Source organism: Dasypus novemcinctus, chromosome 21 (assembly GCF_030445035.2).
Source record: "Dasypus novemcinctus isolate mDasNov1 chromosome 21, mDasNov1.1.hap2, whole genome shotgun sequence".
In the NCBI taxonomy this organism is placed as follows: Eukaryota; Metazoa; Chordata; class Mammalia; order Cingulata; family Dasypodidae; genus Dasypus; species Dasypus novemcinctus.
The window spans coordinates 31,819,233-31,833,003 of record NC_080693.1 but is presented as its reverse complement, the minus strand read 5'-3'; positions in this window follow the sequence as shown (position 1 = coordinate 31,833,003).

The window sequence follows — 13,771 nt, the reverse complement described above, 5'->3', positions numbered from 1 at the left end:
AAACGTCCAAGCAAGTTTTCCTGGAACCTGAAAGATTCAGGAAATGGGGACCACATGCTGAGGCAGAGGAAAGGGAGATAGGAAGTAGGAAAAACAGCATAGGTGGGGAGAGGTGGTTTTAACCTAAATTAAATAACGGAATTGACAATTATGAACAGCAACGAGAGCAATGATCCGGCAGCCTCAGAACTACATGACCATGACAAATAGCTCTCCCGGGAAACAGGGCTCGGCCTCCTCTCGTGGAAGGCAGGGAAGGGATCTCTCCACCAACCAGGAGCAGGAGGCAGAGCTGCCGCCTGATTTAGCCTGGAAGTTAAAATCGCTGAAGCAGTTTATAGAGACACCCGAGTGAGCTCTGGCGCACAATCAGTAGGCAGGATCCAGGGATGATAGCATAAATGTTTCAAATGTGCTCAGGATAATTAGTTTTGAATTACCATGTGCATATTTTAAACATTTAAATGATCATCCTAGGTTTTCGAAAACAGTTTCACACGGCTTGACGTTTCTCCCCGTCCCCGTGGCCTCCCCCACGGGAAAGCAGCTGCGCACCGCGTGCTGGGAATGAAGCCAGCTGGAGCGGAGACATTCTGCGGCTTCGGTGGCCGAGGGGGATGACAAGGGCTGGACAGCAGGAGCCACACAAGCCCACGGATAAAGGGAGATTAGGCTGCAGCCCTACATCCTGGCACAGCCAACAGTCACCCAGGATTTTCCTCCCTCCAAGCCAGTGTCCTCTGTGCCAGTTTCTCAAAACGATTTGTACAGCTTTTAAGTTTTCCATTGTGCAGGAAAATGCAATTCCATTTGGGCAACTTTTTTTTTTTTTTAATGGAGACCCAGTCAGCTAGGAAGCTTGGAAGATGATTAGCCAGGTAGGAACTACACGTGGTATTTTAATCCAATGACCTTGTCCACCTGGGTCTCCGGACAAACAGCTTTCCTACAAGTTCATTCTCCCAGGTGCTTGGCCCAGAGGCAAACAGCAATTTCTAAAATCCCTGATCAAGTAAACAGTGGAAAGGGCACAGGTTTTCACTCCACAGCCCACAAGCCCTCTCTCCCTCAGTCAGGAACTGTTAAAGGTGGTACCTTTGGAAGCCTTACAGAGAAGCTTTTGGGGCTTGGGGCTTTGGAGAAGGGGGTGTTTAAAATTACTTACCTGATTTTAGGACAGTGAGTTAGAGAAGCTGCCCTCTGTGCTTTTCTCTCTGTTGAATGCTGTTTCTCCAGCAGGGGGAGCTGGGAGAATAAAAACTATGAGCCGCTGCCTGGTACTTCAGAGTGGGAGCTCTCTATGCTGGGATCCTGATTGAATGAGAATTGTTCATTATGCAAACTGTCTGGTTCAGTACACAGAGGCAGCCCCCGGGCACAAACCCCAAGTAGTTGCTCTTTCTCTCCCCAGATTAAAACATATGAACTGCTTTGATGTAATCTTATAACAAAGCCTGATAGAAATTTTATATCTTCTGAAGTTGCGTGTCATTTCTTATTGCCCCCCTTCTTCTGTGCTATTAATACCCGTACAGTCAGGGATGTGCGGCTGAGTTTAGTCTGTATCTGAGGCTAAGAACAGTGTGTTTTCCCCTGCAGTGGCCTGGGCTATTTAAATACAGTTACACTGTTTGCAATATTGTTTAAGCCTTGTGTGGTTTTTTTCCTCCACTGCTATTTATCACTTTAATGGAATGCTACAGAATATCACATTATGCAATGTGTTTAAATTGATAGATTATATTTGAAAAAATATTGGATAGAATTTTTAATGGTAAGTGGGGTTTTGTGGAAATATTTTCTCATTAGTAGATCAGCTGCTTGCAGGGTAGAAATTGTAAGGATTTAGGAATAAGCTATATTTATGACCTATTTGGCTAATTAAAATTAAAACATAATTTTAGCATGAAGTTCCTGCAAGACTTTGCAGAGAGGGTGGAGGAAGAAACTTGCCCAGATCCAGTTACTTTTAAATGTCAGTTGCCATAACAACTTCACATGAGCCATATTTTTACTTGAAAATTCCTTTTAGGACTTGGTTGCTATAATAATTTGCCTCAGCTCTTTTTAGGAGGCATTCTCCTTTTGTGAAAATTTCAAGACTTTCATTATTATAACAAAATGACCATGCAAACCTCAGTTCTTCCTTTTTCTGGGTACAAGAGCAGAATGGTCCCCCAAAATAGAAATGTGGGCTACGGGGAATTATTCTGCAGGGAGTGCTTTCTCAGGCCTGGGGGGGAGGGTGGAGCTCTAGGGAGCACTTGCTGGAGCCTGTGCCCCCTGGGTGGGGAGTGGGGATTGTTACGCCAACGGCATTCTTTGAAGTGTGCAGCTAAGCCTTTCTGTGTCCCCGGGGTTTTGCATGAGGCAAATACCAGTCTGTATAAAATGCTCAGAATAAGCATATGTACAGAGAGAAGCAGAATAGTGGTTACCAGGAGTGTGGGGGGTTATTGCCAAATGTGTGTGAGTTTTGGCTTAGGATGATGGAAATAGGGAAATAGTGGTGAAAGTTGCACAGTACTGTCAGTGTTCTTCATATCAAAGAATTGTCCTTTAAAAGGGTGAAATTATTTTTTTAAAACTACACACACACACATATACACACCAGTTTGACCCATCCAAGGAAGGATGGGCCCGTTCATTTATTCTGAAGGCCTGCTGACCACCATCTGTTTGCCGCTCCATGGAACTGCTGGCATTTGACAGCTAAATGAGACAGTCCCCAAAGTATTTCCTTAGCAGCCAAGTGGTAGCAGAGTAAAGTTTAGTGCCCTTTCTTTCACTTTCTAGCTGTTAACCCTAATTGATTAGACAGTGTGACCTCAAAGGAGCTTCCGCCTGGATCTGTCTGGCTGCAGCCTTCCGGAACTCTCTGGGCCCGACATTGTCATTGCTGAGGGCAAGCTTGTGATCCCAAGGAGAAGGTCTTGCAAGTGGAAGGAACATTTAATTCAAAAGACTTCCAGTTCTGTTTCCTTGCAGGAACCCGGCTCTTGTTGCTCATCTCCCGCATCCCCCGTGGACGTCCTAGTCAAGTCTCCGGCTTGTCCCCACCATGGCTTTAGTGACACCGCAGCTCCTCTTACTGGCTCTTGCCGTGTTCCTTCCTCTCCCTCTCCCGTCCTTCCTCTTCCCACCCCCACTCTTCTGTGGGCTCTTGAATCATCACACTCCTTTCTTGGATTCTGAAGCTCACAAAGGGACAGTGGAAATCCTGTGGGGAAATTGGGAGAGTGAAAAGGAGACGTGGCTCACCATCCTTCTTCCCTGGGGACATCACACGGAGCAGCCCACGTCACCCCCCCACGCCCTCCCACCTCCTGGAGTGAAGTGCCGAATAATGCAATGATTTGTGAGCAAGGGAAAGCATAGCACACCCCCAAATGTGTAAGGGGTGGCGATGAGTGCCTTTTCTTCTCTGGGTGAACCAGCCTTTGTAAGTGTGGAACTTACACTCTAGAACAATAAATGGGCTGCAGACGAGAGCTACTCTGCAAACCTCTGGAAAAGACCTGGGGGAAGGTTTGCATCTGTTTGGGGATGTTCAACACTTTGATTGTTCTGTACACGTCCACTGAAATTTAATACTTGACATTTCTCGGGAGTTAGTTGTGCTTTTTTTTTTTTTTTAACTGAGCGTAACTGAACGTACGTTCAGGGAAATTGAAATGAAACGTTACAGCTTGGTTTAGATGTGAAGTTGGTGGTTCTGCTTCTTTCTCACCCTTGCCTTCAGGACATTCATCCTTCTCCTCCTCTCTAGCCCCCAGGCACAGGAAGCAGACTGTTTCTTCGCACATTAGGGAGACAGCTTGGGGCAGGAAAAAAGTATTAGGTCACTGTGGCCACACAGATCTGTGTTCAAATCCCACATCTTCCACTAACTTGACCTCAGAATTCATTCCCTCATGTATGAAGCAGGGATGATCATATATACCTTTTGGCCTGTTGTGAGGACTGGAAGTAATATACATAAAGTACCTACATACAGTAGGTTAAATTTAAAAATTGCAGTGATGGTGACTACCCATACTTGCATTAGGACTGAAATTTCTTTGATGGGTCTGGCCTAGCACAGGTGCCCTGTGACCTCTGGAGGGATATTTTCATACTCCAATTAGAATGAGGCAGCCTCTGGGAGCCTGGTAGTGACCTTCGTTGGCAGAGCTCTCAAAAGCAAATCTGAGACTGCGTGGCCGGCACTACGGGTTGGTCGATTTTGATTCAACCTAAGGAAGTGTTTTCAAATTATCACAACAGATCAATGACATGATAGGTTGCTTTAGAATACTCCAATAAGAAAAGGTTGTAAACATTTGCAAAGCCCCTGTAGGAGAGGAGCTCTGTGCCTTTCCAACACAGAGCTCCAGGTGAGCAGAAGCGCAAGGAGAGGAAATCCTTGGCCTCAGTAACCTCTCCTGGTTCCTTTCCATCCCCGAGGTGCCTTGTGGGCAGATGCTGGGCTGAGGCCTGCCATCTTAGAAGACACCATAGAGAAGGGGCTTGGGGCTGACGGTTTTGAAAGGTGTGGCCTGGCCTCGAGGAAAGGCTCTGTGTTTCCTGAGACTTTGTTACAGAGCCAAAATCACAGGTGCCCCAAGGGCTGCTGGGAAATCCCCCTTGGCAGGCAGAAGATCCAGTGGGAGGCAGACTGGTTGTCCAGAGAAGGTTTTGTCCTGGGAGCATTCTCCTCATGGCTTTGGCTCCTGTACTGGGTTGACCGGGAGTCCCCTCTGAATGTGACCTTATTTGGTAAAAGGGTCTTTGTTAATGATCTTGAGATGAGAGCACCCTGGGTTAGGGTGGGCCCTAAATCCAATGGCAAGTGTCCTTAGAAGAGAAGAGTGGAGCAGGTAGAGCTCAGTGGGCGAGCGCCTGCTTCCCTTGTACGAGGTCCCAGGTTCAATCCCTGGTCCTTCTGGAAAAAAAAAAGGGAAGAGAAGGGGAAAGGACGCAGAAGAAGGCAGTGTGAAGATGGAGGCAGAGACTGGAGTGACGCATCTACAAGCCAAGGGGTGCCCAGGATTGCCAGTAGCCACCAGAAGCCAGGAGGCTAAAGCATGGAATGGAGTCTGCCCCAGAGCCCCCAGAGGGAACCAACTCTGTTGACAGCTGTATTCCAGACTCCTGGCCTCCAGAACTGTGGGAATAAGCCTCTGTTGTTTTAAGCCACCCAGTTCAGGGTCACTGGTTAGGGCAGCCCCAGAAACTAATGGAGCTGCCTTCCTGCCGTCTTGAATTCTCTCTTGCTCTTCCGGCTCTCTGGGTCAGTGAGGGAAGCCATGGGCTGACGTTTCCATCATGTTCTGTGAACTGGGAACCCTTACTCCTGGAACTGCAGTTAGGCTCCTCTCTGCACTGCCTGGTACTTCCTCTTCTCTGTCCCCAAATGCTTCCCGGGGTCAGCTTTCTTCCACATCAGGTACAAATAAGTTGTGTTGTTAGTGGCTGGGGTATAATGGCTTAATGACGTCTGAACCGCAGCACAAAGGAACACAAGCTGTCAGCACAGGCATGAGGCCGTGTCCCATGCAAAAAATAAAATTTAAAAGATACATCACCAACAGGAAGAAAGGTTTGGAAAATCACCTGAAAAAAAAAAAAAAGAGATGGCACCAAGCATGCAATAAACAGCCTTCCGCCACAGCCCTACCAGCCATAGATTTAATGTGTTTTGACCTGGACGCAGCTGTTTTCCTCTCCTTTCTTCGGCATCTTAGTCTGAACTGACTGTGGCCAAGTGCCCATTGTCTCTGGCAGTGAGTTTTCCTGTTGAACGACACTTTAATGAGAGAGTTGGCACCACATTCTGCACCTCGGTGTGTATTGTTCCCTCAGCAAGTTTTTAGTTAACGAGTTTGGGGTTTTGATCTTGAGAGCACTGAAGAGATAAGCTGGAAGGCCCAACAGTGACATTCCTTTGGAGACAGGCATGAGCCAGGGATGATTTCCAGGAGCTGAAGATCAAACCGCAAGGGGCTGAAAGCAGCCCATGCAGAAGGGGTGAGAGTGCTGGGTGATTCTCTCCCACCCACTGTATCTGCCCCCTCCACCTCTGCTTCCCTCTGGGAGAACTCCAGAACCAGTGGATGTGGTCCTTTGAGCTATGGTGGCCCTGTCCTGCTTTTCAGAAAGATGCCTCTATGTAGCCGGATTGGCCTGGAAATAGACACATCATTCTTTGGAGGACCTCTGTTGACATCCCCTCACACATCAGTATCGGGGAATCAGTGCCTGGGCCATGCTACCGGGAGAAAGGACTCATTCACCCTGTCTTCTGGCAGGTGGTACCCAAGGAGCTCTGGAGTTGGGCCCTGTGACTGCAGAATTTCAAATATTCTAGCCATTGTGGAGTCTCCCAGCCAGACTAGGTCAGAGGAGCAGCAGCCTTTCTAGTTCTCAGTTCTAATAAGAACCTTTCAAATGTTTTCTTTTCTTTCCTCTCTTTTTCTTCTAACATTTTCTGTCTGTGTGAAAGCATTGAGTACAGAATGCTGCTGAAAATGACAGGGGCTGTCAAAAGTCAGAAAGGAATGGGAAAACCAAGTGTTACCCCCAGCAGCCCCCGCTGACAGGCGTGTTGTGACCCCTTCCCCCAGCCCTCAGCATGGCGAGTCCTACCCATGCCAGCCTAATTGCCACCAGCCTGCAGCCCCGCGCAGTAACGAGCTCAAGCGCCAGGGTCCGCTTTAAATGATGCAAAATTCTAACAGCCTCCATTTACCTTCCACGCACCTCTGCTTCACCCCTTTAATTATCAACTGCAGTTGACTTCAAAGAAAGCCTTTTTTGCCTATGGAATCCATTCCATCTTCCCCCCATGGAGATGTCTATAGCCTCACATGTTTATCATGGGAGGGTGCCCTTTGTGGCAACAAATTGAGATTTCGGGGAAGAAGGTTGTGTGATCAAAAGGCAAGAGAGATGCGGGGAGAGGGGAGGACTCTTCCTTGGAAAAGGTGGCATCTCGAGTGGAGTCCTTAGCCCTAGCAGAGGGAGTGCTGCTGTAGGGGAATGCTGGAGGCTGTGGCGTGAAGTGTAAATATGATCACTGTTGTCTCTTTCACAGAAGTAAATAAATCAGCTCGATGTAGATTCGAGAGGCGGCTGGTGATGGTGTGTACTTACACGGCGTCCTGAACCTGGGCTCTTCAGAGGCTTCAGACGCTGATTCATGCCTTCCTGCAGCCCAGGGAGGGAGGGTGGTGGCAAGAATTATTATCCCTACTTTAAAACCAGGGACCGAGAGAGGTTAAGAGGCAGTAAGTTGAGAGTAGAAGGCGGTAGTCCCAGCAGCCCACCCAGCCACTAGATCATGCTCTACTTTGAAGCAAGTAATTGCCAAGTAACCTATTTTTCGGGGTCTAATTTCAGCATAGGAGGGCTTCTGTCTCCTCTGTATATTTCTTTCCCTAAAATATGTATGAGCTTATTGAGCAGGGAAGAATGGCTTTGATCATGTGCAGGCCTGTTTGAGGCCAACAGGTTTGAGAGAGAGAGAGAGAGAGAGCATCTTGCCCACCGCAGCCCCCAGCCCCCAGCCCTTGGGGGCTTCCTGGGGTGAAAACCTGGGAAAGGGAAATGCATTGTATGTATGGAAACTCATGGCCTGAGCTTCAAAGTGTGGCTCTGAGGTGGTTTTACCATTAAGAATCTGCTGACCACATGTCAGAGGATGAAGGGCTCAAGCCGGCAGGAGTGCCCAGAAGCGTTGGCTGTGAGTTCTGCTCGCCATGGAACAACAGCTGGGATGTGCAAACCTGGTGGAAAGCACAGGCATCTCTGTCATTCCTGGCCAGGAGTTCCACCCTGACGGTCAGATGAGAAAGCCAGTCAGTGCAGAAGGGACAGGATCCAGACCCTGGAAAGGCGGCATGTTGGAATAATTCTCAGCAGTTGTGCTGCCACGCATTGGAGAGTCTGGGGCTCTCCCTACCCCAATCCCTGCAGCTCTCTAGGGGCAGCGAGAACGGCAGGTGAGAGCAGGCGGGCGGCCGCCGGAGCGCTGTCTGTGGGTTACCAGGGAGCAAGTGAACAGAGGAAACTGCCTTCAGCGTCCCCAAAGACTAATTTCCTCCAGCCCTAGCGAGTGTGGAGAGCCTCCACCAAGTCCCAAACGTCGTGGGGTGGGGGGGTGCAGCTCACCGACGGAGGCAAACCCTGCTCCTCCAGGCACCAAGGGAGAGTGCGGGCAGGTGCCCTGCTCCTGGCTCCTTATCCGAGAGGGAAGGGCATCCGGACACGCCTGCTGGGGCGCAGTGGCTCCTCCCGCCAACCCTCCTCCGAGTTTGCTTAGCCGGAAGCCACAGGGCCCTGGCTCACCCCAGCTCCACTGGGCAGGCCCCGTGGGGACGGTAATAGTATATGGTTAGCTCTGTCGCAGGTAACTTACTGCCACTGTGGCTAACTCTCTGTCTCCCCGGCTCTTTTCCATCCCTGCCCTTCACTCGCTCCCTTTTTCTCCCCCCACCTCCTTTCTTTCTTTTTTTCTTTTCTCACTCAACCTCTGCAGAATTCTGCATTGACATCAGCACTTCCAAAAACAACAACAAAGGAAAGTAGGTCACTGGCAGTTCCAGGTCGGAGCTGAGTACTGCCTGGGGCTGGCTGAGTCAGGAGGTGCAGCCTGCCTCACCCCCTGTTAGAGGGGGGCCCCAAACTGTGCCCACTGCCTTGCCCGCTGCCTTGCACATGCACTTCGGCTTTCACCTCTGCATTCACAGGGGAGAGGGTGGCTGTGTGCTCACGTGCTGTGCAGGGGCTTGCCGACTCGTGGAACAGGCTGCGATTGATTGGGTCCCTGCAAGGAGGGCGACTCTCTGATCCTGGGGTTCAAGAGGCATGGGGTGCACATATGTGACTCTGGAACTGAAAGCCTGCCTGTGCACATGCTATTCACATACGTGTGTTCAGACCCCACGGCTCTGCCTTCCTTGTCCTGATCCCCAGGGGCTTCACACATAATATTTCCTTTGCTCTCTGGTCATGAAACTCTCAGTTCTACTTGAAAGATTACCCAACACGCTAATTGGGACTCCTGCTATGATTAAAAAGAAATTTCAGATTAGAGCCACCATGCCATAGAGCTCAGGAAGAAAACAGCTCTTTATAAACCCAGCAGGGGTGGACTTTAGTTTATTTTTCTCCCCTAACTTTGAAAGAAACTGCTTCTCGCTGCTGTTTTGCCCACAAGGAGTCAAGTACAAATAGTTACCAGGTAGTGGCCACACCATAAAGAGAAGGGCACTGGCAAGGAGATAAAATGACAGCTTTTTTCTTCTCTCTTTTTTAATGCCATAACCATAATGGGGTCTCCCTTTAAGCGCAGATCCTGCATCGGCCTGTTGGGCCCCTGGCTTGGGAGACGCCACGGTGAGCCTGGGGAAGGCTTCACGCAGGATCATGCTTTCGTGGGAAGCAGAGGGTGAGGAACACATTTCAATCAAGCTCCCCGAGGCGGTTAGCTCCGGAGGGCCCGAGAGATGCCTATCAGGTGAGGGATTTAAGATGTGGTCAGGGAGAGGCAGGCACAGCTGGGAGAGCAGCGCTTCTGGAGGCTGAAATCGCTGCCTTGATACTTTTAGCTCTCATTAGCTTGGGGAGGGCAGGCTGCACACGGTACCGGGTCCCCTGGGCATCTGCCCTTTGAAAGCAGCGCTTCCTGTTTCAAGAGACGAAGAGCTCTCCAACCCCTCTTCTACCCCAACCCTAAGTCCCCTAGATAAGATTTTTCAGTCTTTCACGTTTAACCCAAACCCCCCTGAAAGGGAACAATCTGACTCTATGTAAATAAGATATCTATCTCCTTAATATCAGCTTCATTAAAAGACCCACAAAAAGAACATCGATGTTTGCCCATGAAAGAGTATAATTGTCTTTAAGGGTAATTGGCTGATTATTGCAGATAATTGTCTGCAAATAATGGAGAGGCAGGTAATAGAGAGGAAGGAGGCTGTGCAAAAGGGGCCGCAGGTAAGCAGAGCCTAAACACAGGGGGGATGGGGTTGGGGCAGGTGGGCGGAAGGCAAAGTGTGCAAAGCCACCTCCAAAACCACCTTTCCTGAGGTTGGGGAGTTCACAGAGCAGTAAAATTCCAACAAGACCTTGGAAGGCCTACCTAGGGTTGCTAACATTTTATTTGCCCAACTAGACAAACAGAAACAACAAGGTGCTCCCATCAATGCCATTAGTTCATAAAACAAAGATCACTTTAGGAGGCATCCCCCTCCCCCCAACCACCAAAAAAAAAAGGCAGGACATGATTTCAGAATAAAGGATTTTCCCTAGATTGAATGAATTCTGGCTTATTGAAAAGCTCACCACATTAATGTTGCATTGCAAATGGGTACAGTTACAGTCACAGGCCCCCCGTGGTCTTTAAACTAGGGCGTGGAAGCCACTGTGCCCGGGGAGCTGGCCTGTGCCAGTTGACAGTGCTGTTGAGAAGACAAAGTGAAGCAGAGTGCCTGGGTTTAAGATTCTGTTGCAACCTTTTACTGGTCCCCCTCCTTTTTCCTCCTCTCTCTTACTTCCCCTTTGCGAGACAGTGAGAGAGTAAGGAATAAAAGTCAGAGGGAGGGCCCAGCACTGCCTGTGATTATCTGAGGGGTAAATTAATGAAGGTCTAGACCAGCCAATTAAAAAAAAAAAAAAGACAGAAAAAAGAAAAAAAAAGCCACCTCTCTCCAGAAAACTGCACTTTCCCAGAAGGCTTTGCATCTAATTCCAGAAAGTTTGTGGACACCTGCTCCTTACTTACCGCCCCCCCCACCCATGAACCCTGGTGAAGAACATTCCTCATCTTTTCTTTCTCAGTACAATAATAAAATTATATTTTAAATCCTCATGCTTTATTCCAGAATCTCCAAGCAAAAAATTGACCATTCCTTTGTCCCTGTTGGAACTTTTCTTTTTGCCTCATCAAAGTAGATTAAATATAAGAGAACTTTACTTAAGTAGATGGAGTAAATATCACTAGCTGAAAACAAATTCTAAATTAAGAAGGCAAAACAACGTAGAGTTATGCAAGAAGGTGTCACCATTGGAGGAAACTAAGTGTAGGGTATATTGGACCTCCCTGTGCTATTTTTCTTACAACTTCCTGTGAATCTATAATTATTTCCAAATAAAAAGTTTTTTGAAAATGAAAAAAATTTGCTAAGATGAATTGTAATATCCATCTAGGATAAATTGATACATGAAGTAATGGTTGGTCATTCTTTTTTTTTAAAGCCAATTTGCTATGAGACCATTTAAAACTGGAAACAAAATTCAAATATTCATGAGAACATTCCAAACAAACAGACATAAGTGACTGAAAATTAATATGAAAATTTTAAGTGAATTTTTCAAATGAAACAATGAAAAGAAAATACAAATTCCCCAGTACAGTCCCAGCATTCACCAAGGTTCTGAGAAGAGACCGAAAATTGATTAGCAAAACTGCTTGATGCAAATAAAAGGTTGTAAAAACTGAAGCCTCTTGAGGGGACAGCTGCTCAGTGCTCATTTTATGCTTGTATGTAAGAACCCAAAGGAGACTTTTCTTGCAGGCATATGATTGTCACCTAGAGCCAGCTTCTGCCTGTGGCTCATTTCTGCATGGTGGAAGGAATTCCCATGGCAGTGTCATGTGGCCTGTAGGAGGGGAAGGATGATGGGGCCAGGTCTTCTTTCTCTGTCCCCACTACTGGAGTCTGTGGCACTTAACATGGGGTCGTTTTGGAAACTGGCATTTGGCCACATTTGCCAAGAAGTTGGGGAAACGACGCTGGCCAGGTGGGGAGGTTTCCTGCTACAGCTCCCCTGTTCCAGGTGGAAAGGAAGGGGGAATGCAGGGGGCTCTGGTCAGCTCCTTCAGGCCCCTGGGTGGACGATCCTGGTGACCTAGTTTGGGAAGGTTAAGGGGGTCAGAAGAGCTGGGAGGACCTCCAGGAAAAGCAAGAAGATGATGGAGCGCCCTCTTTCCTCGGGGCTTTTGCTAATAAATTTTTCTGAGCTTGAAATTCTTGGAGTGGGAAGGCAGAGTTCAGAGTCCCTCGGCGTGGCCCCACGCTCAGCCATGGGTCCTGTGGGACGGGGATCTGGATTCGAGGGACTGCCCACAAATGCCCAGTTTGGGGATTCTGGTTGGAAGGAGCCGCAAACTGCCACACTGCATAACCACTGTGACCCCAAGCCTACAAGCTGCCCCCCGCCTCCAGAACCTCCACCCCCAACTCAGGGGAGGAAGGGCAGGACTGTGTTGGTGAAGGGTTCTGGTCTTAGACTCAGAAACGCTGGTTTGAACAATTAGCAGGTCCATATCTCTATCTGTAAAACTGAAATTAAAATCAAATCTCCCAGGAAGCGACTGTGGCTCAACCAGTTGGGCTCCCATCTACCATATGGGAGGTCCTGGGTTCACGTCCCGGGGCCTCCTTGTGAAGGCAGGCTCCCCACGTGCCATGGAGAGCCACCGGCCCACAAGCGCCTTGGAAAGCCGACTCAGCAAGGGGCTGCAATAAAAAAGGGAGACAAGTAAAAACACAGAAGAGCATGCAGCGAATGGACACAGAGAGCAGACAGCAAGCAAAAAAAAAGACACAAGGGGGTTGTATAAAAAAAACCTCAAATCTCCCCATGGAAAAGTTTTGGCAATGGATGATGGTGAAGGTAGCACAAGATTGTGGTTGTAATGAACACCATATGAACTGTATATTTGAAAGTGGTTACAATGGGAAATCTTATGTTGTATCTATGTTATCGCAACAAAGATTTTTTAAAAAACTGAACAGCATTAAAAATAATTTCAAAAATTCAAATCTTGCAAAGCAAAGCAAGTATCCATCAACCAATGGATGGATTTTTTAAAATGTGGTATGTACGTACATATACATACAATGAAATATTGTTCAGCCATAAAAAGGATTGACATTCTGGTACATGAGACAGCACAAATGATGAATTTTGAAGATATCATGTTGAGTGAAATAAGCCAAACACAAAAGGCCAGATATCGTATGATCTCACCGATATGAAATAATTAGAATAGGCAAATTCACAGAGTCAGAAACTAGAATACAGATTATCAGGGGCCAGGGTAGGGGTGGGGAATGGGGCGTTAAAGCCTCAACTGTACAGAGTGTCTGTTTGGGATGACCGAAGAGTTTGGTTATGGATGGTGGTGATGGGAACACAACATTATGAACATAATTAACAGCACTTGAAATATATATTTGTGGTTAAAGGGAAAATTTTAGGTTGTGTCCATGTTCCTGGAATAAAATTTAAAAAAAAAACAAACACCATAGTAGTACAACCCCAGTGAACCCTACTGTACACTATGGACTATAGTTAATAGCACAATTATAATAATATTCTTTCCTCAATTGTAACAAAGGTACCACACTGATGCAAAGTATTAATAATGAAGGGGGTAAGAATGCGAACTATTTTCTGCATGGTTTTTCTGTAAACCTACAACTTCTCTAATTAAAAAAAAAAAACATTATATTATAAATAAATAACTAAATAATTCTTTAAATCAGAAAAAAATTTCAAATCTTCCAAGAGGGGACACTTCCCAGGCTTGTTAAGAAGTCGTGTCTAGGGAAGCAGATGTGGCTAAAGCAATTGGGCTTCCCTCTACCATATGGGAGGACCTGGGTTCGATCCCCGGGGCCTCCTGGTCAAGACGTGCCAGGGCAAGCCAGGCCCACACAACAAGAGATGCAGCAAGAGGATGACGCAATAAGACGCAGAGGAGAGTCAAGGCGAGATGCAA